The sequence below is a fragment of the Eleutherodactylus coqui genome, chromosome 1, assembly GCF_035609145.1.
Source record: "Eleutherodactylus coqui strain aEleCoq1 chromosome 1, aEleCoq1.hap1, whole genome shotgun sequence".
NCBI classification, from domain to species: domain Eukaryota; kingdom Metazoa; phylum Chordata; class Amphibia; order Anura; family Eleutherodactylidae; genus Eleutherodactylus; species Eleutherodactylus coqui.
In genome coordinates, this window is record NC_089837.1 from 183353573 (window position 1) to 183379323 (window position 25751).

The window sequence follows — 25751 nt, forward strand, 5'->3', positions numbered from 1 at the left end:
ACACTGACACACACTGACACACTCTGACACACTCTGACACACTCTGACACACTCTGACACACTCTGACACACTCTGACACACTCTGACACACTCTGACACACTCTGACACACTCTGACACACTCTGACACACTCTGACACACACTGACACACACTGACACACACACTGACACACACACTGACACACACTGACACACACTGACACACACTGACACACACTGACACACACTGACACACACTGACACACACTGACACACACTGACACACACTGACACACACACACACCATTCTCATGTAGCTCCAGAATGAGTACTCAAGTGCACCCAACACTGGCCCCACATGCAACGTAGCTATACAAATGGGAGTAGAGCTGCACAATCAGCATAAACAGGGCTTATTTGTAGTCTGTGACATGTATGTCTGCATAGAAGCTGTAGGATAGTTTTACATCAGGACTACCGTATATAAAACGACGGGGCGTATAAGACGACCCCCGACTTTTCGTCTTATATGCCGGGAATACAGTGTGAAAAAAAAAAATTCAATACTCACCTCCGGCGGCGGCGCTGCTGCAGGCTGTCGCTCCCATGTGCACGCTAGCAGAGCATTGCTTTCTGCAAGCGGGGCTTGAATGCCCCACCTCCAGAAAGCTAATGCTCTGATTGCCTAACGGCAGACCAAGTTAGCCAATCACAGCCATTCAATGACGTCATGAAAATACGGCGGAAAATACGGTATATACAAAAGTTGCTTTATTTCGGTCTTTCTTTAATCATAGATTGCATATCACCAGATAACAAAAATAGATGATCTGTGCAGTGGAATTGCGGGGATGTGATGTTACGTGAAAGACTAGACTGGTTCCTGGCCAGAACGGACAATGATATGTCTAGAGTAAAAGACATTCATTTTGCATGATATTCTGTTTATCTTTATTTTACTGAAAATACACAAGAAAAAAAAAAAAAACAAAAAAAAAAAAAAAAACCAAGAACGACAGGTTCACAGCAACCAATCAAATGCTATCATTTTTCTTGTACAGCTTTACTGCTTTTGATTGTGCTTGAAATATAAACGTAAAATCTACCGTAAACTCGAATACAAAAAATAAATAAACCATCGCACAACAAAAACACAACATTGATAGGAAAACTATTCATTAATGAGCATTGCAATGAATAAATAAGCCCGAGTGCAGAAGTATAGATGGGATGTCTAGAGGCTCTCATTCACTTCCAGTCGGTTGATAGCCGAGGCAGACAGCGTAAACAGCCTTCTCCCAGCTCTCTGTACTCCACAGCTGAGAGTGTAGGATGTTTACATAATCTGTCACTCAGAAGGAAAGCACATCAGCTGCTGGACATGACATTTGCCTGCAGAATGTAACATACCAGCATAAACAGATACAATATAAACGATAAATGACAAGATTTAACATCCCAACGGCTAAGTGAATGGCCAAATGTGTTTACATAAATGGCTTCCCTTCCAAATTTGCTACAGAACATCAACAACCCCCACCATATACTTCCTCTTGCACTGAAGCTCCACTTTTGGGTGACACTTTATGGAAACATATCCCAAGGGCTGCAAAACACCCTCCAGTATCCAGGTGGATGCATCACCCAACAGCCCACAGCGGGCACGTCCATAGATTTCGACAACTTCCAGCTTTTTCGTTTACCCTAAAAACAAAAACATCATTAATTGACATAGGACAATCTTCAATAAGATGGACATGGGTTTAACAATCCTAATGCATTGGTTTAAAGAATAACTAGTAAAAGGATGTATCACTTGGATAAGCAAAAAGGAAGAGCAGGGACAGATGTAGTAACTGAGAATATAAGAAGTGCGGCATTTCACATCTCTAGTTCTCCAAACTTTTAAAGAGTAGCAGCACTTTCACTTTGGAGGGCTCCTGCTCCATCACTGGAACTTCTAACAGCTCCTTCCGGCAACTGAAGATGGCCATATATAGTGCTATACGGGGCTGGCTGCCAGGAGCCAAGAACGGCCAACGGAGCAGGAGCGCTCCGAAGTGAAAGTGCTGCTACTATTTAAGAAAGGACTTAGCAAGGCTGTAAAAAAGGTAGTCAACAGGCTCAACAAGCAGGGAGTCACACACACACGCCACCTGCTAAGGGTCCGATTTGTGCCTGGCTTTTCTACTAATGATTTCAGTAGGCACCTGGCTGACATACTGGACGCCACCACCATACTTCCCTGACAACACTGGAAACAAACAGTATTCTATAATAATCACCTTACTGAGGGGGGAGTACAATGCATGCCCCGAATAGCCCCCAGATGCTTACACAGATTAGATACATTACTTCATACCAGAGGAATCTGATGCATGGCGTATGCCACCAAAGTAGCTTAACATAGGGCAGGAATGTAACACTATACAGAGCAACAAGAACCAAACTGCATCTACAGCAGTAGTTGTCAAGTAATTTCGGTAAGTGCTCTGTACTTTACCAGCAGTGAAAGTCTGGAGGTCTGAAGTACTTGAGTCTCCGAGGCTCGGAATTAGCTAAAAAGATAGAAGAAAATGAATGCCATTCTGAGAGCTGTCACATAGGCATCCACTTAAAGGGACCTTGCCTCCATGTACAGGCCGTTCCATCTACCCGCAGCATGTCAGAATAGGAGCAGCTGAACACATTGATATAGTATAAATAAAAAATCATTATATAACATTTTATTTGTGTAAATGTCTGCTCTAGAACTAGGAGTCCAGTGGGCAGCCGCATTCAATGACAGTTAGCTTTGTATGCATATTAATAGGATGGGGAAGGCGGGTGGGGAGGAAGAATTAGTTGACCGCCAACTGGACTCTTCATCACAGGCTGAGCAGGGATTTCAAATCACTGATATACTGAATGATTTTCCACTAAAACTATCTCCTCAGCAACACCTGCTGTATAACATGATGCTGGCAGATCATGCTTCATGTTCGGGGAGGGTCAGGAGTAGAGATGAGCGAGCATACTCGTTAAGGCGATTTACTCGAGAAAGCATCGCCTTTTTCGAGTACATGCTGGCTCGTCCCTGAAGATTCGGGGGGGGGGGGGGGGGGGGGGCGCGAGGGTGGATCAGGAGGGAGAGAAAGATCTCTCTCGTTCTCCACCCCGCTCCCCTTTGCCGCCCCCCCCCCCCCCCGAATCTTCAAGGACGAGCCAGTAGGTACTCGAAAAAGGAGATGCTCTCTCGAGTAAATTGCCTTATTGAGTATGCTCGCTCATCTCTAGTCAGGAGTCCTTAAAATTATAACCCCACATCTATATATTATACAGTGTATCTCTACAGTAACAAGAAAGGTAAAAATAAAATAAGAAAAACAAAAACATGAATGCAACATAAAACAGCCCCAAGCTAAATCGGATGTTTCTTTTTCCTTTTCTGAGGGTGCAGGAAGTTTTATTGAAAGAACTCGAAGACAACTAAAAATAAGTTACAGTATTTAACATGGGAATATCTCCACAGGGAGTGGATCCTGGAATCTTAGGATGTAGAACTTACACCACTGCTAGTCGGTTGCTTTAGCTTCATTTGATTTTTTGGCAGTAAGAATGGTCTTCGTCTGCTTTGCTATTTTTTGCTGTAAAAAAAATTAAATAAAACCTGGTGGACCCTTTATAAATAAATGGGCCAAATTACAATCTGGTTCATAAAAGACCAGATATTGCAGTCATTGCTCTGCTATGGGAAGCCACGATGAACAGAGCCGTACTTCAAGTGAATTTTTCGATGTACATTTAATCACAGCTTCTCAAAAACTTAAATGAGCACCAGAATCGCAAGTTTTGATCGGTGTGGGGTCTGACCTTGAGAATGGGGATTCTGTGTCCCATTTTGGCTGTCACTACGGGTGTGACCTTTTGCCCTACCGTGACATCAGAATGAATGGAGCGCTGGTCAGGCATGCACAGTTGACACTCCATTCATTACAATGGAGTTGATGGAAAGACCAAGAACTTGCCACACGGCCATCTCCAGTAGTCACATTGAAAGTGAATGGAGTGCCAGCGCATATGTGCGACCATCACTTCAGTCAGTTTCCTCACTTTTTCTCGATCTTTTTCGGTGAGGGTCTTAGGGGTGAGAACCCCACTGAACAGCAAGTCATCCCCTATTGCCTTTTTCTTCTTTGTTACATAATCATATAGGAGTTCCAATGAGGTTATAAGCATGAATTAGCAAAAATTAGCAAGCTTCTGGACTAATATTATCCTTCGTTCGGCAAAGAGCCATAGAATATAAGCAAGAGGAAAAAGAAGAGTCTGCTATGCTAGCATGTGTGCTTGAATAGGTCAGGAATGGTTCCTCATGCTCATCTCCTGTGACTTTCTTTACCTGACAAATGGCAATGTTAGTCCAAAAGCTTGATGATTTGCGTTAATAACCAGTCACATATTTTGTGTGAAATTCTTGCTCATAACGTCTTTGGAACCCATAAAACATTAAATTGCATAGTGAAAAAAAAAAGTGTGTGCTGCAATGTATTACTCTCCTGTACATGAGCTATTAGAGCCTTGTGTGGCGCTAAGACAGCAAAAATGCAGTCCAAGTTCTCGCTCACAACCTGAACGTCATTCACTGAATGGCTGTGATTGGCTCATCAAGCGCCGGCTGTGATTGGCTGGCGCTCGATCCAATCACAGCGCTCGCTTTGCTGGAGGTGGAGTATTCAAAGCCCCGTCACCAGGAAAAAGCAGAGATGTCAGAGCGGAGGACACTGCAGTTTGCCGCAGTGCCACCGGAGACCATCTCAAGGCATCGAGACGCCGCAGACCAGGTGAGTATAAGCCTACTCCGAAAATAAGACACTGTGCCTCTTTTGGGGCAAAAATTATTATAAGACAGTGTCTTATTTTGGGAAAACGCAGTATTGTTTTTTTCTATCATTTTTCTTTACTGATTTATGTAATTATGTTTTTTTACTATCTATGTCTCCTGTGACATCATACAAGATCTCTGCGGGACATGCATGTTTTTTGTTATTTCGCATTTTTCCACTGTAGCTGGGGCATCCATAGGAACCCAAAGTTACAAGGGAAAACATCCCCTGTAGTGACAGTAGTCACTGGCAGAGCTGGTCAGGGTCTGCTGGGACCCTGCAGCTCTGCTGTAGCAGGGAATCCCAGCGGTCACGTGACCCCCTGGCTCCCGAAAAGGAAGTTAGACTTCCACTTTTTGGTACACAGCGCTCATTGAGCGGTGTGTACTGGGTAAAGGAGAAGGCAGAAAGAGTTAAAAACCCCTACTGCCTTCTCCTCTGGGTTATCAGCTGTTACTAACAGCTGACAACCTGTCCTGCTTCTAATTGATTACTTGTTTGTATCATGTACCTGATTGTACAAGCATAATGAAAGAATAAAGCAAAGAAAAATCATCTGATGTGTCCGTATTCCCATGTATCCACTATTAATTGATTACAGCAGCAGGAGGCTCTAATCCCTGCCGTAATTTTACATATGGTTGGGTTTAAAGCCCGGAACCAGGCTCCGTATATTTATAGTGCCTGGTCCTAAATGGATTTAAAAAAAAAAAAACATTTTATGCCATGGACATGAGGCCTTAGGGGGATAAAAAGATGACTGAGGAAGGCAGCGGCAAACCAGCCCGCAAAAACAGTCTGCCAAGAAAGCGTCACCCGAGGAGTCGATCATGACTTGGTGTCTGCACCAGGAGACTTTACCTTTACCTACAAAATTTGCATTTGAACAGGTGAAATCCAAAAGCGGGGGGGGGGGGGGGGGGGGGGGGGGAGTTAAGCTCTTACAAGATTTCAGCTCACCTTAATTAGGCATTTAATTGCCAATGCAAGCCATGGGGAGCAGTGTTCTATTCGCCAGAAGAACGCGTTGCGAGAATAGTTTTTGCCCTATATTGATCAGGTGTTTGGACGTCTGCCTACTATGTTCTCCTGTTTGTTTGCCCGTGTAAACCTTGCTCCACAACCCCCCCCCCTCTCCCCCCAAGCAAAACGTCCTCTTGCAAGAACGTTTAAGTATGTTTAATTATGCACGCAGCTTCACCTATATGGGTGTCCACTATAAAAACCCTCATTGCACAGCGGCTCAAGTACGGCAGACATTTATAATTTTGTGTTTTTGCACAAGGCCTATTATCCTGAGATTTTCCACCCAAAATACCTTCATGCAAATATGTAAAAAAGACTCTGCTGATAACCGTGCCCATTCCCTTGTGTAAATGCACAATTTTTCCGCGAATGAAGTTTGGCCCTTCTAAGCAACAAATTCCTTCGTTCATAAGATTTTTACTTTTTACCGAGCTAGGCACTTTTTTTTTGTTTGTTTTTTTCCCCACACGCCTATTCTGCGCTAAAACCACATTTCTGTAACTGAGGCCCTAAGGAGAGCATCTAGAAGGTGTGTGAGGAGGCTTATAAAGGCCATGCTTGCTCCTTTATTGGATAGCAGCATTCCTGCAAATCAATCTTTGACCCTTTAAACAGGTCTTTGTAACACTAATTGAGAATTGAAAACCAAGCTAGAACCCATACACAGACAGCATTTTCGAGGTTTTTCACTCCTCTAGGTGGTCTCCCGAAGGAGAGAGGTTACCCCTCCCAACCCACATTACAAGCCTCTAACTAGCCAAGCCAGGATCCTACTCCACACTGATGAGGGGCAAAAAACCCCAAACAGCTGTCTGTGTATGGATTCTGGCTTGGCTTTCAATTCCCAGTTCTTGTTTTAAAGACTTGTTTAAAAGAGTCTGACACTGAATTGCAGGAATGCCGCCATCCAATAGGTGGCGCTGTGGACGAATTGTTCCATTTTCCTTATTTGCATATATTCGTGCGTGAAACACTGAATGATCAGTATTTAAACCGCCCGATGAGTGAACGAGCCGGCGCTGATTTTTATGCCGGCTAAAACTGAACGAGTGAGAGCCTCATGACTCTTATTGTTCTATTTAAGATGTGAGCCAACGACTAAACAACTATTGTTCAGTTTCGCTCTTTTTAACAAGTTTCTGAACTTGGTAATCGGCCAGTCTTAATGCGACATTAAAATCAAACGTGGATCTGGGACTTAACAGTTGTGTTAAGAGGCCCTTAGTCTATACTCATTCATCCAGCTCTGTTATATAGGTGGTTAGCAATTTGGGTAAAACGTAGAAACAAGTTTGAGATAGAAGACAAAACGCCAATGTTTCAGTGGTCTGCTGGAGACCCAAACAAGGAACAGACTGCTTATCCAACTGATAAACGTCATAGCCACATACTGGAGGAGCTCCAAAAACAGCTTTGTGCATTTTGTGAATGCAAATAATCTGCAAGGAGAGCTTTTCCAGCTATTAGCCCATTTCCTTCATTACAGGGGAGTCTCCCAAATGACTGCAAGGCTGACGAGCGAGCGCATAGATTATTCTGGGCCGTGTTTACAGAAGAAACTTTAGCTGGAAGTAACATGGGAGAGGAGACTCAAATCAGCTCCATCAAGTCAAAACAATGCCGTCCCCAACAAGAATGTCCCTCCACTCCGCCACATGGCAGCGTTTAATTACTTGCTCAGCAGGTTTGGATTTTTGCTTTTTGTTGATTTTTCTCCCCATGCAAAATAGCCAGCTCAAGAACATATAAATCACTCATTTGTATTACAGAGCACAGTAGCAACTTTTTAATCATCCCACATAACCCTTTAATTATACCTTTCATGTAGGCCTGAGTGAGGAGATGATGCCATAGGAACTTAAAAAAAAAAATATATCAACAGCAAAAACATAGTAAACTTAAAATACACACACCACAAGGGAATGCTCACGCCAGTTCATACGCTAAACTCTTAGGCCTCCCTCACACAGGGCGTTTGCAGAAACGCAGCGTTTTGCAACGCTGCGTTTACTGCAGATTCCGCCCCGTTTCAGCAGCGCTGGCATACTTTATGCCAGCGTTTTGGCTGCGTTTTCAGCTCGGCTGAAAACGCAGCCAAGAATGCTGAAAAGAAAAAAAAAACTAAATACTCACTAGCCGCTGTAGTCCGGGTCGCGGCCGCTGCTCTCTGCCGCTGATCCGGGCTCCCTCTGCACTCAGAAGTCTATTGCCGGCAATAGAGTGCTGTGATTGGTTGTCGGCGCTTGCTCGATGCCCAATCACAGCCCTTCATTGACTGTCTCAGCCAATCAGAGCTTGCCGGCGCTGATTGGCTGAGACAGTCAATGAAGGGCTGTGATTGGGCGCCGACAACCAATCACAGCACTCTATTGCCGGAGCCGGGGTTCTCAAACCTGGCCTCCGTCAATAGACTTCTGAGTGCAGAGGAAGCCCGGATCAGCGGCAGAGAGCAGCGGCCGCGACCCGGACTGCAGCGGCTAGGTGAGTATTACTTTCTTTTCTTTCTCTACCTAGCAGGGACTGATTTTCGGGGTGAGGGCTTCTATTGCAAGCCCTCACCCCGAAAATCGGCGAGCGGTTAACGCTGCCAAAAACGCGGCACCAAGTGTTGCCGCGTTTTCAGCAGTGCTAAAACCGCTGCCCATTCATTTCAATGGGCGACGCAGGGCTGAAAACGGCCAAAAATAGAACATGCATCGCTGTCAAAGCGCAGCGTTGGAAGGCGCTGTGTTTTCAGCCCTGTGTGAGCAGCCCCATTGAAATGAATGGGAGTGTTGTACAGCGTTTAGCGCTGGGCTGAAAAGGCAGCGCTAAACGCTGTATAAAACGCCGCGTGTGAGGGAGGCCTTATAACATGGGGGTAATAAAAGAGTATAAAAACATGAATATCTGGGAAAGTTGGGCGACTATTTTGCTTGTCACCACTTTCGGAGTCCTCAGCAACAAATTGGACCCATTATGTAGAAGAGGATCGGCTGAAGTAGAACTGTGTTGCCCTGTTTAAACAGAATGATACAGGGATATGCAAGGTTTTGCTGTTTTGAAATGAAGCGGTGTAGCGGAATGGAATTTTTTCACAGATTCCGAAAATGTCCTTTAAAATTTCGTATCACGTCAGGTTTTTTCACAAATCCCAAAAATGTGAAAATCTAAAAAAGAACGTAATTTTTTAGTGACATCCATATAGGACGTTTCTGACGTGTAAAAATGCTAACATTTACCACTTAGTTCCCCTTGAAATTTCCCCTTTTTTCGGCTTTCATTCATACAATCTCTTTTCAACATCCAACAATAGTCGGCCATCATATGTGCGTCCACTTTCCCTGATATTTCTTTTCCATCACTTTAATATCCTGGTGAAAGCGCTCACCATGTTCTTCAGTAAAATCACTGAAATTGTCAGGAAAGTAATTTAGATGAGCCTGAAGAAAGTGAACTTTGACGCTCATGTTGCAACCAAGCAGTTTATAAGATTCCAACATCTCGTCAACTAAAATGGTGGAATTTGCAGCCTTCGTGTTCCCAAAAAAGTTTTGTACCACATTTCTGGATGCAGTCCATCTTCGCAATTCGCACTCACTCACTTTCTCAAATATGTTGTCCGCCATTAATATTACAATCACCTTGAAATCACCGCACACAGACCATTCATGAAGCTTGTACTGCACACTTTACAGCAGAAATGTAAGGTTTTCGTATGTCTCTTTCATAGTCAAAAAATGTGCTACTGGAATGGATGGATGGATGTTAGGATTGTGTAATAAAACACCTTTTAAACTGGATATGCTGGCATCTATGAACAACCTCCATTGTAATTAATGTTGAAGTATTTCATGACTGCCGGAATGTCTCGACAATATACCAAAGCGCCTTCCTCAGGAATTCTGCTTCTCGGTGTCTGTACCGGGAGAATCTCGTATTAGGACACAGTAAATTTTTTTCATGAAGTCGTGATCGTTACAACTCTGATGCGTCTTCAGGCAAACTTAGATTGTGAACCAAATCATTCAGTTGATGCTGGGTAAATGGCACTGGGGTTTCATTCTCCATACTGTCTGGTATCATCACTTGTATCACCGTCTGAATTGGTGTCTGTTGGGGGGGGCGTGATATTGGACAGGGATGGATTCACTATGAGGCACTGGTCTCATGGCAGATGGCATATTGGAATACACAATGTTACCTGAAGTATTGAAAATAAGCATTTTTCATGAAAGGTATAATATTTTCCCTCTGTTTTCCTGTCATATAACAGCCACATATGTAGCAAAATAGGTCTGGATGATTTGCACAACCACATGAAGCCATTGAACACGCCATGAAGAAACAACCGAACGATCACTATAAAGAAAGAGGGCAGAGGTGGGGTGAGGTATGAGTCATGCTGGCGTGCCAAGATTACTTTCTCTCATGTTTAGGCTTTGTGAGTGCGGCAAATCTTGACATGATACAGATAAATCAATTTCATTTTCGTAATCAGCTATGTATTTATGTTTATCTATTCCTGACTATTCATTCCATCCCTCCAGAGAATATTTTCACACTTTATAAACTTTGTCATATATCAAGGTCATTTTTTTTTTTTTAATTACGTTTTTGTTTTTTTGGGGGGTTTTTTGATTTTCACATTTTCATGATTTGTGAAAAAACCTCCAGTGATACAAAATTTTGAAGGTCATTTTTGGAATCTGCTGAAAAAATCCACACCTCTATTTAAAAACAGACACAACTTGCAAAATTACAGATCGGTGTTGTGGGCTCCCTATGATGAAGAAGGTGGTGGACTTTCATAATTCCCCTACGACGCCATAGCTCGAACATTTTATTACCTTGCCCTTCTTTGAACTCCGGATGCCCCCACGTTTTGATATGAACGGTAGCTGATAGTTTTTACGGGTTATTTCCCAGGCAGCAATGGTGTCCTTTGCCATAGCAGAATGTTTGGCCTCCGACGGAAGACTAGAAATTCCTGTGTGTAGGAGAGCGTTTAAGCTCTAAGGGTGCATCAGGTCATTCTCTAGCTGGTAGTTTGAGAAATGGCTCGTCTTCAGTAGCCAGTCAACTGAATGTCGCATAAGGCTAGCTATATTATATGCACGTATATCTGGAAAGTTCAATCCACCTCTAGTCTTAGGTAGCATAAGCTTTTTCAAGGCTATACGTGGACGTTTGCAGGACCAGATAAAGGCCGTGAATGCTGTGTTTAGCCTTCCCAAATCCTGTTGTTTAAGTAAAAGTGGGATTGATTGCAAGGGATAGAGAAGCTTTGGGAAACTAATTATTTTAATCAGATGACATTGGCCCAAAAATGAAAGTGGGAGGTTGTTCTATTTATATAGTTCATTTATGATTTTATGTATTATTGGGGGGGTAGTTCAATTTATATATACTCTCAGGGACCCTACCTATATTTATTCCCAAATACTTAAATGGAGGTCTTTACCAAGGTGACCGGTATTTTTTTAATGTCTATATTATGCAAATTACCCCAAGGAGAAATGTCTAGCAATTCACATTTTGTGGCATTGACTAGAGATGAGCGAGCATACTCGATAAGGCAAACTCTCGAGCGAGTAGTGCCTTATTCGAGTACCTGACCGCTCGTCTCTAAAGATTCGGGTGCCGGCAGGGGGCGGGGAGCGGCGGGGGAGAGCGGGGAGGAACGGAGGGGAGATACCAGTGTCGCCAGCCGAATCTTTAGAGACAAGCGGGCAGATACTCGAAAAAGGCACTACTCGCTCAAGTAGTTTACCTTATCAAGTATGCTCGCTCATCTCTAGTATTGACCCTAAAACCAGATTGTTTCCCAAATGACTCAAGGAGAGCAAAAACCTGTGGCAAATCTGTATGCGGTTGTGCCAGTACCAACATGATATCATCAGCAAAGAGCATGGATTTAATAGTTTGATTATTGATCTTGACCCCTTCTATAGCTTTGCTTTCCTCCAGCATACACACCAGTGGTTCTATTGCAATATTAAAAAGTAACGGGGATAAAAGGGCATCCCTGTCTGGTCCCCTTCTGTAGTGGAAACCTTGGGGAGAGAAAGCCAGGAGTATAAATTTGTGCTAGAGGAGAAGTGTATAAATTCCATATATAGGAGTAGAAGGAGCCCTTGAAGCCCATCTTAGCCATCACCACTCTCAACCAATTCCATGAGACATTGTCAAACGCCTTTTCTGTGTCTGTAGTGCTGCAGAGGGATGAGCCGATGGGTTACTTTTAACGGCATCAAGAATTGTCAATATTTTCCGTATATTCGTAGTTGCAGATCTACCCTTCACGAACCCAGATTGCACTGGAGAAATCAAATGAGACTTTTTTTAAATAAAGAGGTTGGAGCTTGGTGCGGGATTCTGCATATGGATTACTCCTACTGAATGAGAAGCCATGGCAATTTGTATAAACAACAGTGATGATTTCTACTGAAATTTGCATTGAAAAACTACATTTTAGTGTGAAGAAGACCCATGGATGATTTTGTTTTCACACAGCGCTAAATGGAAAAGCACTGGGTTTTCTTTCCAAAACCCGATGGGGCCAGATGTTAGCTGTAGGTCAATAGGGAGTTACGAAGCATGTTGCAGACAGAGCAGTTTTTGCTTCTGTCCTCCTCCCTCAAAATGCAGAACAATCTAGGCATGACCTTTTTTTTTCCTTCAAGTGTTTTCACAGACTTTTCTATAAGAGTAAACAAGTATGAATAATAATAAAAAAAAATAATATATATATATATATATATTAATCCTAAAAGGCGATGTGGCTACCAGCTGATGTATGCAAGCATGAATGTAGCTCTCTCTTTCTAGATCTAGGACTGTTAGGGAACCAGCTAAGCTGACTGGGTACCCCAGGCCCCTCACCTCTGGGACTCCCACTTTTCAGACATCTGAAGCATTTTTTTTAATTATTATTATTTTTAAAGTGGAGGCAAAAAACGATTGAAAGATTATGCCAAGAATGTTGTGAGTCCGATTTACATCATTGGAGCATTTAGATAATAAACCCAAGCCGTCACAGTTCATTGACACTGGACATCGTGTGACTTATTTACAAGCTAATCTCTAGAAGTGCAACAATCACTTGCGTTATGTCGTTATATTTGCATTATACAGCACAACATGTATATGCCTGTGCGTAATAGATCATATAGAAAGAGCGCCCTGTGGGGAAATAAAACTAAAGGGGTTGGAACAACGCAATATACAGTCACCACACAAAGGCCAAATGGCATGTGTCTTGTAGAGCAAAGTGTAGGAAGCCAGAAAGGCATTTAGAGAGCACTACTGCTCTTCATACAGACATGGAATGTCAATTATGTACGTACCGGAGCAAGTACCCTTATAGCCGAGATGTTATCTGCCTCTCCAGCTATCTTATATCTACAGCAACAAGTAGGAACCAACTACTCAATTCGAAAGCCCTGACACTCTTATTGTATAGTAGACATTCCAGCAAAGTGTAACCGTACACCAAGAAATGTGTGCGGCGGGCAGTGCCATGCCCAAGCGTTGTAGCAACCACATACATACAGCCAAAACAGAGGAAGATACAGATACCTAGTGGATTGTAAAGAAAGTTCATACCATACATCAGCCCAACGTAGCAACATTCATACAGGAAACTAATGTTGAAACATTTTACAGAACTTTCTTTTCTGCGCATGTCTATTAACACAAAATACAACTTTGGAAGTTATTTCACAGCAAGCCCTGTCCATTTCCTCTTATGGCACATCAATGAATGACATGGTTGGCCATGCATCGGAGGGGCTGGCATGTAATGCTACATTTCCCCTGCTGCAGAGGAATTCAATGTATAGTAGCTCCCCCTGATCGCCGGGGATTAGAGACACAGACCCGCAGTGAGCCAGCTTCTTCTTTGGGAATAAGTAGTTTTCATTAGACAAGCTAATTACAGATGTCCATTGTCCGCAGCACACACTCTTCTTTAGTGTATGCAGTCATATATTGTACATCATGTGAACCTATCTAGAAAATGCTTACTTGATGACCTGATAGATTTTGGCTGGTCTCACACAAGCAGATTTGAATTGCGCATTTCCTGAACGCTATCCGCGCATATGATACGCGGCAGTTAAAAGGCATTTGCAGGTAGGAATTGCGGATTCTGCGAGCGTAAGAAAAAGTGCAGCACGCTCTATTCTACCGCAGATCCCACACGTATGAGCTCCACTGAACTCTATGGATGCGTTCAATCTATAGTATATACGCAATTACATTGCGTATGGACGCAGATTCGCTGGCATGTTGCTAGGAGACCAGACACAAGTGGTATAAAGAAAGCAGGAATTTGTGGGCAGACAATGCAGAACGGAGTCTAGAGTGCAACACCCGATCCAGACTGCTGTCTGCAACCTCTGCTTATTCTTCTGGGCTCTTCCTTCACAAGAATAAGTGGGGTGTTTTTTTAAGTGGTTTATACTACTTCCAAAAAAAGTAGTATTATAAGGACACTGTCCTTAAAATGTACATGCGTGCAGAAAACCACACATATGTACATGACCATACGCAATTCATTTCCACAAATATTCGTGTGAACCCGGCCTATGAAATAGTTGATTGCCACAGAAGTTCTGCAGCTAGTTTACATCACTATGACACGCTTCATCGTAGCAGCTACCAATAAGAAAATCAAGTGCAGGACTAGTTGCAGCAATATAGATTTGAGTTCAGTGTGACACATTAAGGCCCTCCTGAATACAGACCATTGGGAAGTCCTTGAAGCCAGTGGCAGTTGGCAGCTGCAAACATCCGACTGAAAGCCCATCAGCTTCTTCACAGCTTCCAGTCGAGGATGTTTACAGCCGCTTACTGTCAACAGCAAATAACCTGTTGAGTTTCTATTAAGCAGAATTCTTTAAACTTTAGTTCTATGAGAAATGCCAACTCCTGTAGCACATGAATATTACTGCCTACCATCCTCCAACAGCCAAAGGTTACAGAATACCAAAGAGAGAGATCTGCACTCATGGCAAGATTGCAATTGAAAAACTAATGGACAAGGTCATACTGGCAAATATATTAAAGTGTACTGAGAAACCAAATAGTCTCTGGGTCAAGTCATGAGAAGAACAAAGCAAACTTTATCAAAGCGGAGCAACCCTTCATTCCAGACATTCCTCACACTTGGCATCAGTATAAAACTTCATCGAGAAAGACTATTTAACAGAGAAAATACTAGACATTTCATAGCATCTACTGAATGAGCCAAGGGGAAAAAAATGACCTACAGGCCCAAAGAGAAGTTCAGTTACTGCCAGCGTGGCCCTGGAGACCAATACAAAGTACCAGCAGCAACAGGCAACGTGTTAGGCACATGTGCAGAAAACCATCCATGTAGTTTCTCATATCCTTTTTAGTATAAGGATTTGACTTGCACTTTTTCCCCCCAAAGTATGAGAGAGCAAAGAGCGATACTACCTGTAAAATAATGCTGATAAAGGCTTTCACAGGTATATACATCATTTCTACATATTAGGATGGTTTCACATCTGCCGCCAGGGATTCCACTTTTATTCTCCGTTCGGGGAACAGGAAAGGGGAATCCCCACGGCCAAATAGCTCTGTCTTAAGACGAAACCGAACGGACCCCATTGACTAGAATGAGGATTCGAATTCCGCACAGCTGCCTGGATTTTGGTAAGAAGATAAAGCACTGAAGGCAGCACTTTTTCTTCTGGTATTTTGTGCCAGTACCACCAGATGGGGGCACCAACGTGGATGAAAATCGGCCTTAGCATGTATACAAATGTAACAGATTCAATACGCTTTACATAACGCTCTCTTCCACAGGTGGTTTACCCTCTTAATTGCTTTACAATGTGTTTTGTTGTGTTAAGATGAGAGAAGAGGAGCTTGGTCATGACTTATAAAATAACTTTTCGCAGAGATTTATCATACACAAGCTCAACTTTACTATATAGGTATATCAGATGTCAAAAAAAAAAATACAGAATTTTCTCTTTAGGTAGCTGTAAAAGGTAAAAAGAGTCAGATCAAAGTCAAAAATAGCATGGCATTTCAAAACACATTCCGAAAAAAAAAAAAATGGTCTGTTGAAGTGGTCCTCCGGTCCTGCATTAGTGTACATCATTAGTCTATGACTCTGCAGGCAACACCGATTGCCCAGTGGAGCCCACATGTGCAGCACTGGCCAGTGATAGACTACTGATTAGAGATGAGGGAACGTGCTCGTTTAGGACAAGTTCTCAATCAAGCATCGCTTTTTTCGAGCAACTGCCTAAATCGGGCGAAAAGATTCGGGGGGGGGGGGGCGAAGAGAGAGCTCCCCCCCTGTGCCCGCCTGCTACCCCCGCTTCACCCCCCCCCCCCCGAATCTCTTCTCCAGAGTAAGCAGTTACTCGAAACAAAGCGATGCTCGATCAAGTAATTGTCCTAAATGAGCACGTTCACTCATCTCCACTACTGATACATACAGTATGTAACAGCTAGACAGAGAAGAGGTCCAGCCATCTTTGTTTGCCCAGGAGCGGAGCCTCATTTTAAAAGGGGACCTGTCACCAGAAAATCCATTTTAAAACCACTAGCTCCTACGCCCCCCTCTGTCTCTTCTTTCCAGCACATGAAACAGTGAAGCATGGTGTATACAGCTGGACTTCACCACTGCACTGTACATGGAGGACGCAGCAGGAGGGTTGCATGGCATGCACATGAGACTTCAGCACTAGTAATCCCAACGTCCTCACACAGGAGGTGACGGCGAGAAGTGGCCATGCTTCATCTGTGATGCGCTGACTCAGAGGGCTGATGCGCAGGCTCTGATTTGAGGTGGTGCATTTACATACAGGGCATGCAAAATATAGAGGAAGACTTCAAGTTACTGCAAAATGGCCTTTTTTTGGGTGCAAGTAGTGCGTGGACTGTTGTGTAATGCTCCAATACACTGTGCTGGTGGTTTCAAATGTATCTCCTCATGACAGGTTCCCTTTAAAGGAGTCTTAACAGAGAGTCTGTAAGCAGACCACTGAAGAGGGAGGAAGCTGCCACACCAAGGCTATGTTCACACAGTGATCAATGCCAGATTAGTTCCAAAGTCCTATTTTAAAGGGATCTTTGCATTTAACGTGGTTTTGCGTTTATAGAAGCCGGAGATCTGCATGCCAATTCAGTACAAACTAAATGGGGCAAATCTGAGTGCGCATTTGCAGATGCAAACCATGTCAATATATATTGCCGTATATATACTGTATATACCATGTCGTATATACAGAAAGCTCAAGCTTCTGCACATCAGCTATGCGGCTCATAAAGTATATCAACCATTACAGAAGGAATCTGAGAAATGTTCTTGCCCAGGTAAAACATTAACAAGCGATACAATTAACTTTGTACTATGCACACACATTTCCATTTCATAACTGATTAATTAATTGCTGCAGGTTACAGAATAACAGAAATATCAGCAGGTCTTTAATATATGTAGACAGTTTTAAAAGCCATTTGTGCAGGAAAAACATGAAATTAACTTTCTACATTCTATTAAATATATTCGCTTGTCCAGAAAGACCAAGAGAAAGAAATAAGCAGCACTATGTGACATGTAAATGGAGTCCCTGCTAAATATGCTATGACATATTAATATAACTTGTATTATCCGGAAGAGACAGAGGACGAGGCTTGGTGCCATTCAACCTTGGGAACAGAGAAGCAGGTCCTGCCCATTTTTGGTTACTAAGTTGAGTTGACTAACAAAATGAAAAAGGGTATATCCACCGTTGAACACCATTTTAGAACAGGTTTCCAGTGACATCCAGCAGGACTGTAAATGTAGCTCTAGTCTATGATACTTACTGAAAAACATATCATTTAAATAGAACATTATCGCTAGAATGTGAAATGTTTTTTTCAGTGTGGACATGTCCATCAAGCCGATAAAAAAACTTTACGGCTCAAGTCCGCTGTACCCGACCCGGTGGTGGACATGAGGCCTTATTCAATTACTATTCCACTTCTGGAATTTAAAGAGCTATGTAGTTGAAGCCGGACAGTCACTTGGAACATATGTTCTATATATATATATATATATATATATATATATATATATTCACAAGCATATAATGAGAAGGATCACTTTATTTAGAATTTCAATCCTAGAGGAAAGAACTCCAAAAACTCCATGCTAAAGTCTAACTTCTCTCTAACTTCGCTCCATAAGAAAACATTATCTAGAGATTACAAGTTTACTTTCACAGTTCTCCCATTAAACTGGAGATTTCCGAAGAGATTAACTAGCTTTCTAAAAGGTTAGCATGCAACTTCAGCTTTGAATGACATTTTCCGTACAGATATAATCTCTATAGGAAAATAAGGAAGTGTGTAAATCTATTCCTTCACCGTTCTGGTATACAACTCGTAGCCCGTTCTGATTTAGGCTTTCTTCACATGCCCTTATTTAGGGGCCAAAAGTGACACTAAAAAATGCATTTCAAATTTTTTACTTTTTATATGCTTTTTATAAAATTTATGTTCCACTTTTTTCCTTTGCCAAGTGAAGCCAATACAAAAATGCCCCAAAACCACAAAACAAAAAGAAACAGCACCAACAACATCTCATTGACCTGTAGCTAACATCTGTCCATGTTTTCTGCCTCAAGAAAGAATGCCACCACGAGTACCTGTACAATAAGCAACCATCATCCCATTGGCTGCTCAGAAAAGTTGAGGGTCAGAGATTTTTCTCCAAGCAGATTCTTCACAAGTTCCTCAAACATAAGAGACTATTCTTTACACCAGGTTCCTTTTCATCCAGCAAAGACTATTTTTTAAGTGAGCGAAAACTTAACGACAATTAAACCCTCACTTGTCATTTGTTTGGCGGCCATGTTTACACGGGACATAATTGTTTTGATTCGCTCATTCGAGCAATTGTTCAGCCAATAGTCATAAAAGGTACCTTAAAACAATGTTGAGTTTCCAAAAAATGCCGTGTACTCACAATTCTGCTGGCTTCCGAGCGCAAATCCCACCGCTTTTTGTGCACTCTCGAAAGCTATACATTAAAAATACTGAAAACAAAAAAATCTAGGATAGCACAAAATTCTCTCAGAACGCTTTTTTGACTTATTTAAATAGTAACCGGCAGAATTGTGATTGCAGCTCTGAGTATAAAGCAGCCTATAGCTCCAGATCAGTACAATACAAGCCATTTACAAGTTAGTTTTCTTGAGATTACATCTAAATTGTAGCACTGAAGGTTGAATACACATTCATGGTGTGACTTTACCACACTGAATGTAGGTCTTTGGAGAAACAAATATCGAAAACTGTTGCCTTTAGTGGCGCAGTGATCCAAGCTGAAACCAGTAGAAGGGAAGAATAGTATCACTGGCAGGGACCGTGCAAGGCACTGCTTACTGATGCTGGTTGGTAGGCAGGTCTCACGTTCCCAGAAAGTGATAAAACAGGTTTGAAGGAGTAATTAGAGGTAAGAGGCGCACTTGGCAATGCAATACTTTTACGAAGACTAGAAGAAAAGGTTAACTATCAGATGGAAGGAAAAGCAAAACAGTGAATCCACAATGTGAGGGAACGTTCAACGTACAAAAAAAAAAAAAAAAGTGGCACTGAATGCTCAGTTGCTATGGTACAACTCATAACCTTCAAAGCTCTCAAGGTTGTTCAGTTACTAAAAACAAAGAGGAAGGACAAAATTCCTGGGTACATATACTGGAGTATTTCCATTACTTCCCTAGCCTTTCAGACACACCCTATAAAACAATTAATGACAGGAAGAGATTCAGATTCAACATTTTTTTGCGAGTAGACGGCTTCAGGCAGAAGTAAAACTTCCCTAACTTCTGGTTTGATACGAGACAATTACTCTTCTCATTTGATATGCTAAGCATGGCTGAAAGGGAGAAAAAGTGATCAGTCAACCAGACGTTTAATGCTGGAGTATGATTAACAAAAATCAGCTTCTAAAGGTCAATTAAAAGCAGACAAATTATAATGTATACTCTATGTAAACCACTTTAAGGAGTGGCTATGAAGAAAATAGATGGCAGATCTCACTACAGTATTGTCCATGTGGTAGCGTGTATCAGGTCTGCTATGGCCACAGCTTCAGGGTGCATTCAGACGAACGTATATCGGCTCGGTTTTCACGCCGAGCCGATACACGTTGTCCTTGTGTGCGGGGGGGGGGGGGGGGATGGAAGAGCCAGGAGCAGGAACTGAGCTCCCGCCCCCTCTCTGCCTCCTCTCCGCCCCTCTGCACTATTTGCAATGGGGAGAGGTGGGCCGGGGCTAATTCTTGAAACTTAGCCCCGCCCCCGTCCCGCCTCCTTTCATTGCAAATCGTGCAGAGGGGTGGAGAGGAGGCAGAGAGGGGGCGGGAGCTCAATTCCTGCTCCTGGCTCTTCCATCCCCCCCCCCCCCCCTGCACACGAGGACAATGTATAATCGGCTCGGCGGGAAAACCGAGCCGATATACGTTCGTCTGAATGCAGCCCCCGAACTAGGACAATAACTTAATACATTTTTCATTTTTTCCTTGTCTTTTATACATTCCCATAGGCATCACATCATGGTGGAGGGGCTGTGGCCAACTGGAACATCTGCACTCAATGACATACAGTGCCAAGTATCACACGGTGGCACAGGGTTGAGGCCATTTGCCATTACACAACCTACACCCCACAGTTAACAGTGTCCATGGGGTCTAAAGTTTGGAAACGGACCACAGTATGGCTGGGCTCACACAGGCGGATTCTAATTGTGGAATCTGTGATCGGAATCTGTGTGGAGGATCCGTGGCAAATCGTAGGCATTATAAGGCATGTAAATAAAACAAGCATCTAAAGTTAACATTGCGTATGGGCAGCGGGTACCCGTGTCATCACTAAGCAATGGCGCAAGAAATTCAAATCTTGAACAAAAAAAGACAAAACCTGTACTGCGCATGATCAAAGAAGGTATGCAGGATCGCCAGCCGGGCTCACAGCCGGAAACCGCTGAAGGCCTACCGCATGCAGAATCCGATCTGCCCATGTGAGCCCTGCGTGTCAGGTTTACCCCATGAGTTAAGAGACATGCATTGTTTTAGGCCTCATGCACATGGGGCAAATTGAGCAGCGGATTCCACGCTTGTCAGCAAGCACAGGTGATCCGCTGCTCAATGTGCCCATTGATGTGTGTGGAGATTCCTCTCTCCAACCACACCAGATTTTATTGGTGGTTCCTACGGGCCGAAATAAAATCGCAGCATGCTCTATTGAAGGCCATGGAAGCCGTCCCTGCTGCAGCACTTTTGCAATGAGCATTGTGTAAGTGTCACGGATCCGCGTCATTGCCTAGGCGACGGTGCTGAAAAATCTGTACTGCGCATGTGCAGCACATCCGCATACAGAAAAAAAAAAAAAAGATCTGACAGGTACGGAGGCAGTGGGCACGGGAGGATTCCATGCAGGATTTCCCACGGGGAATCAGTGTGTGCCCGTGTGCATGAGGCCTTACCATATCCCAGTAACCTGTATTTCATCTAGGAATAGTCTGTATACAGCATCTGTAGAATTCGGCAAGTAAGAAGCAATGAAAGTGGACATCTGGTTATCTTAAAAAGTCGCCGTCAGCAAAAAAAAACGCAGGATAGAAACAATGTGTACAAGATGCTTCAGAAAGGGATTACCTGCCATTTAAAACAGCATTGAAGTTATTTTGTATGTGATGGTTCTTTTACCTACTTTTCGTCTTCTTTCTATAAAACTCAGAGTTACTCATTTTATAAACGGTGTGCCATCTGAGTGCAAAGAAAACTGCCATAAAAACTTTTCTTAGCCGAGACAAATAATCCTGTTATATTTCTCATTGTGAATCAAAAGATTAAGTTGTTAGGTAGATTATGCAGTTCAAAGAAGAACACATTACACGTCTCAGATTAATTCAGGTCGAATCAGCATGGAGCTGTCATGTTATGTGACGGGGATGGGAACAGAACGCCAATGAGTGAACTTTGATCACAATGGGAGCTGGCTTGTGGCCAAAAAAATATTGACCTGACAAAATGCAGAAGCATGTGTGACATACGGCAGGGTAATTCACGCTGAATCCTGGATGGAATACAGACAAACTGAGAGGTTCAGAGGAAAAAAATTTCCACTACCAAAGCATGAGAGTTATTCAAGGACAAGCAGAGGACGTGACAAATGTTGTCACAACAGCACTACATACACAACACCGAAAATGACAATTATGTAGGCAGAGAACTTTGCCTTCAATGGCATGCAGAAGCAGTGTAGATGTAAACTATCTGCAGTCATACACTTATATAAAGAGGGAAGATTCAACCTGTCATAGACAAAACATATGACCAGAAATAGACCGTAGACTCGTGATAGGGTTCCCAATATCCCCAAAATACCGTGCTGTGAGCATTTTAACCTATTAGGCCATGATCACACAGGATGGATTTGCTGTGGGGAATGGGGAAAAAAAAAAAATTTTAAAAATATATATATTTTTTTTTAATGTATATTGGACAGTGAATTGCATTATTAATAATACCAAAAAGTGAAATTAGCAAATATGTGCCACTTTTTTAATGCAGAATAGATTAGGCAGCAGTTTTGAATTTTGGTAGCAAGCCGTAAAACCCCACTCACTTGCACTGCACTGTAGTTTGCAGCAGAATATGCATGGTAAATCCCCTCCAAGTGCCATATAGCCTATAGATCTGGGCTTCACTGTAATTGCACACCCAGGTGAAGGCAAAGATCGGCTGCAACTTGCATCCAGCCAATGAAGAGTAGACAGACAGACTGGTATCCATAGCAGGAACAGGAGCTCCGGAGGGACATTGTTATTAAATGACATGCTGTAGTGGCCCGGTGACAAATAAGGAGGGGAAGACTAATCCTGAAACGAAAGACAAGAGCTACTAATAACATCAATATCTATGCAAGTTGAATATTTGAGGCTAAAGTTTTGAATGTGGGATTTTATTTCTAGCACACCACAGCCTTCCTATCAAAGCATACTGCCGGCAGCCGCTGCCCAGCCCCTGACAGCTGATAATGCAGTGCCATATGCTTTGTCACCACGTACAATCATATTATGGTAGTAGCTTCTACTCCGGAGTTAACAGTGAGAATGCTTTAGATTTTTGGCTGCATGACTTACGTTCATGACAGCTAGACTGACCCATTTTTTGACTAAATCCAAAAAAATCCTACTGGCTAGTAATGGGGCCCATCATATTTTACATCAGGTATGTTTGAGAGCAAGAACAACACTGTGCCACAAGGTTAGGGCAACTCAGCGACTTTCGCCACTCAATGCAACAGTGCAGTGTTCAGCTAATGATTGCCAAGGTAGTTGCTACATGCTGGAATTGGTGGTCTTAGGTCTCACGTGACATTGCCAGCATAAGCCTCAATGTAAGCTATGTCCAAATGTAACAGGTGTATGATTATTATATGTAACTGCTAAATCACAGCTATTAAAAATAAATATAGTCGCTGGCTAATCATATGTTTTTTGGTTGTGTAAGGCTGGCTTCACATGAACAGGTTGGATTCTGCAGTGGATACCAGCTGTGAGCCCGGGCGGTGACCCTGTGTATGGCACTTTACTGTATTGCGCATGCTGCGGAGGCTTGCAAGCGGTCATGTGCAGTACAGGTTTGGTTTTTTTGTTTACTTGTTTACTTGTTTGCACTCCGTTGTTTAGCGATGGCGTGGGTACCCGCAGCCCATACACAATGCTAATTGCATATGGGCTGCAGGTCAGACGTCTCCACTGACATCCATGTGGATTCCGCTTTAAAATAGAGCATGCTGTGATTTTTCTTCCGCTCGTGGGATATGCAGTTTGATTTGTGTGAAGAAAAATTTGAAAAGGCATTTTACTGTGAATCGTCCACATGGATGCCAATCGCAGAATCCGCAATTCAATTCCGGTCGTCCGAGACCGGTCTAAGGTTGGTTTCACACTTGTGCTGGGGATTCCGCTCTGCTGCTCCATTTGGGGAGCAGGAAAGAGGAATCCGAACGGCTCTGTCTCTGGAAGGAACGGAACAGTGCCGGGTAGACCCCATTGACTATAAAGGGGTCCGCCTGCTTTCTCTCCAATTAGGGGATGAAAGAAAAAGAGCTGAATGCAGCATTCTTTCTTCCGGTATTTGCAGCCGGATCTGCAACGGAGCCTCCGATGCAGATGTGGAACCGCCCTAACTAAAGTCGTCATGTAGCCTTGCTGCCATGAAGAATCAAGTGAAGCAAAAGGGAAAAGGCCATTGTGAACAAAGCCTAAGGTTGCCATGCCTGTTATTGGTGAAAGCCATGATGCTAGTGTGAACAGGCGTTTTCAGAGGTTGCATAAAGAAATCCCTACTATTGACAATCCAGGTTTCATTAGTAATAGAACTGCTCAGGACCAACAGGTATTTCCCGCGGGTGTGAAATGACAACAAACTATACCTCTCTTACGTTCCTCTTACCGGCTTACAATGTGTATCCAGTAATACTAGAAAAGACTTTGTTGATTGAAGCTTCATTTGGCTGCCTATACGTCCGATCTTCGCCTCATACTCTGATGGAAAGGAAACTAATTTTAGCAGAACGCATCCTGTCATCAGTCTAACATCTGGATTATCTTTAGAGAAAAGGTCAAAGAAAGATTTAAATGCAGAAAAAAAATGTAACCGAGATCCAACTTGTAATTCCGGTTACTCAAAGCGGGAGAACGTTTGCTAAAATCCATATTCTGCTAACACTAGTTAAGCTCCGATTCAGAGACTGAACTGCTTAACTAGCAATTTCTCATTCTGTTCTTTACCAGTATTACTCCTGTCTGCAAGCTGATAACATGAAATGCTCAGCAGCTTTCCTGCAGAGGTTGTTAGGATGTGAACTACTTGTGCCATAGCCGCGCTGAGAGCAGACAAGCTGGCACTGATGGAACCTACAGGCCTGGATCACAAAAACAGAACGTGCAAATAAAAAATATTGCTATATAGCTGCTTGGAGACAAAGCCACTTTTTACACCCCCTCCACCCCTCCATCCACGCCAACTCCAAATGAATACAGCGGTTGGCATCAGAAGGCACGGTAGGAATCGCTTCATAAATACTGAATTTGGTGTGTAATAGTCAGTTTCAACACATTTTCTGCTCTATATCTCAGTTAAAGTTCTGATGTGCAGTAACCATATGCACCCTCTTTTTTACCGACTCGGGTCACACTTGCTTTCATGAATTTGGTTTTCCTGTTCCAATACAAGAGCAGTAAAACTAAATACCTGTCAGAATCTGATCCAACCTATGACAGAACTGAACGGCACTGGACAGACCCCAATGACTATAATGGGGTCAGTCCAGCTTCCACCATGCCCTCAATGACTATAATGGGGTCAGTCCAGCTTCCACCATGCCCTCAATGACTATAATGGGGTCAGTCCAGCTTCCACCATGCCCCTAATGACTATAATGGGGTCAGTCCAGCTTCCACCATGCCCTCAATGACTATAATGGGGTCAGTCCAGATTCCACCATGCCCTCAATGACTATAATGGGGTCAGTCCAGCTTCCACCATGCTCTCAATGACTATAATGGGGTCAGTCCAGCTTCCACCATGCTCTCAATGACTATAATGGGGTCAGTCCAGATTCCACCATGCCCTCAATGACTATAATGGGGTCAGTCCAGCTTCCACCATGCTCTCAATGACTATAATGGGGTCAGTCCAGCTTCCACCATGCTCTCAATGACTATAATGGGGTCGGTCCAGCTTCCACCATGCCCTCAATGACTATAATGGGGTCGGTCCAGCTTCCACCATGCCGCTAATGACTATAATGGGGTCAGTCCAGCTTCCACCATGCTCTCAATGACTATAATGG

General features: G+C 43.1%; 1 long non-coding RNA gene across 2 annotated transcripts in view; it reads right to left on the minus strand.

Moving 5' to 3' along the window:
- Positions 1-729: 729 nt before the first annotated feature.
- The window catches only part of LOC136611165 (uncharacterized), a 28890-nt gene continuing 3868 nt past the window's right edge, over positions 730-25751 (minus strand). Inside the window, exon 2 of one of the 2 annotated variants that reach the window (XR_010790227.1) lies at positions 730-1684. This is a non-coding gene — a long non-coding RNA (uncharacterized lncRNA). Of the gene's footprint in view, positions 1685-22445; positions 22768-25751 lie in introns of those variants that run through there. The other variant, XR_010790228.1, reaches the window with a different exon arrangement.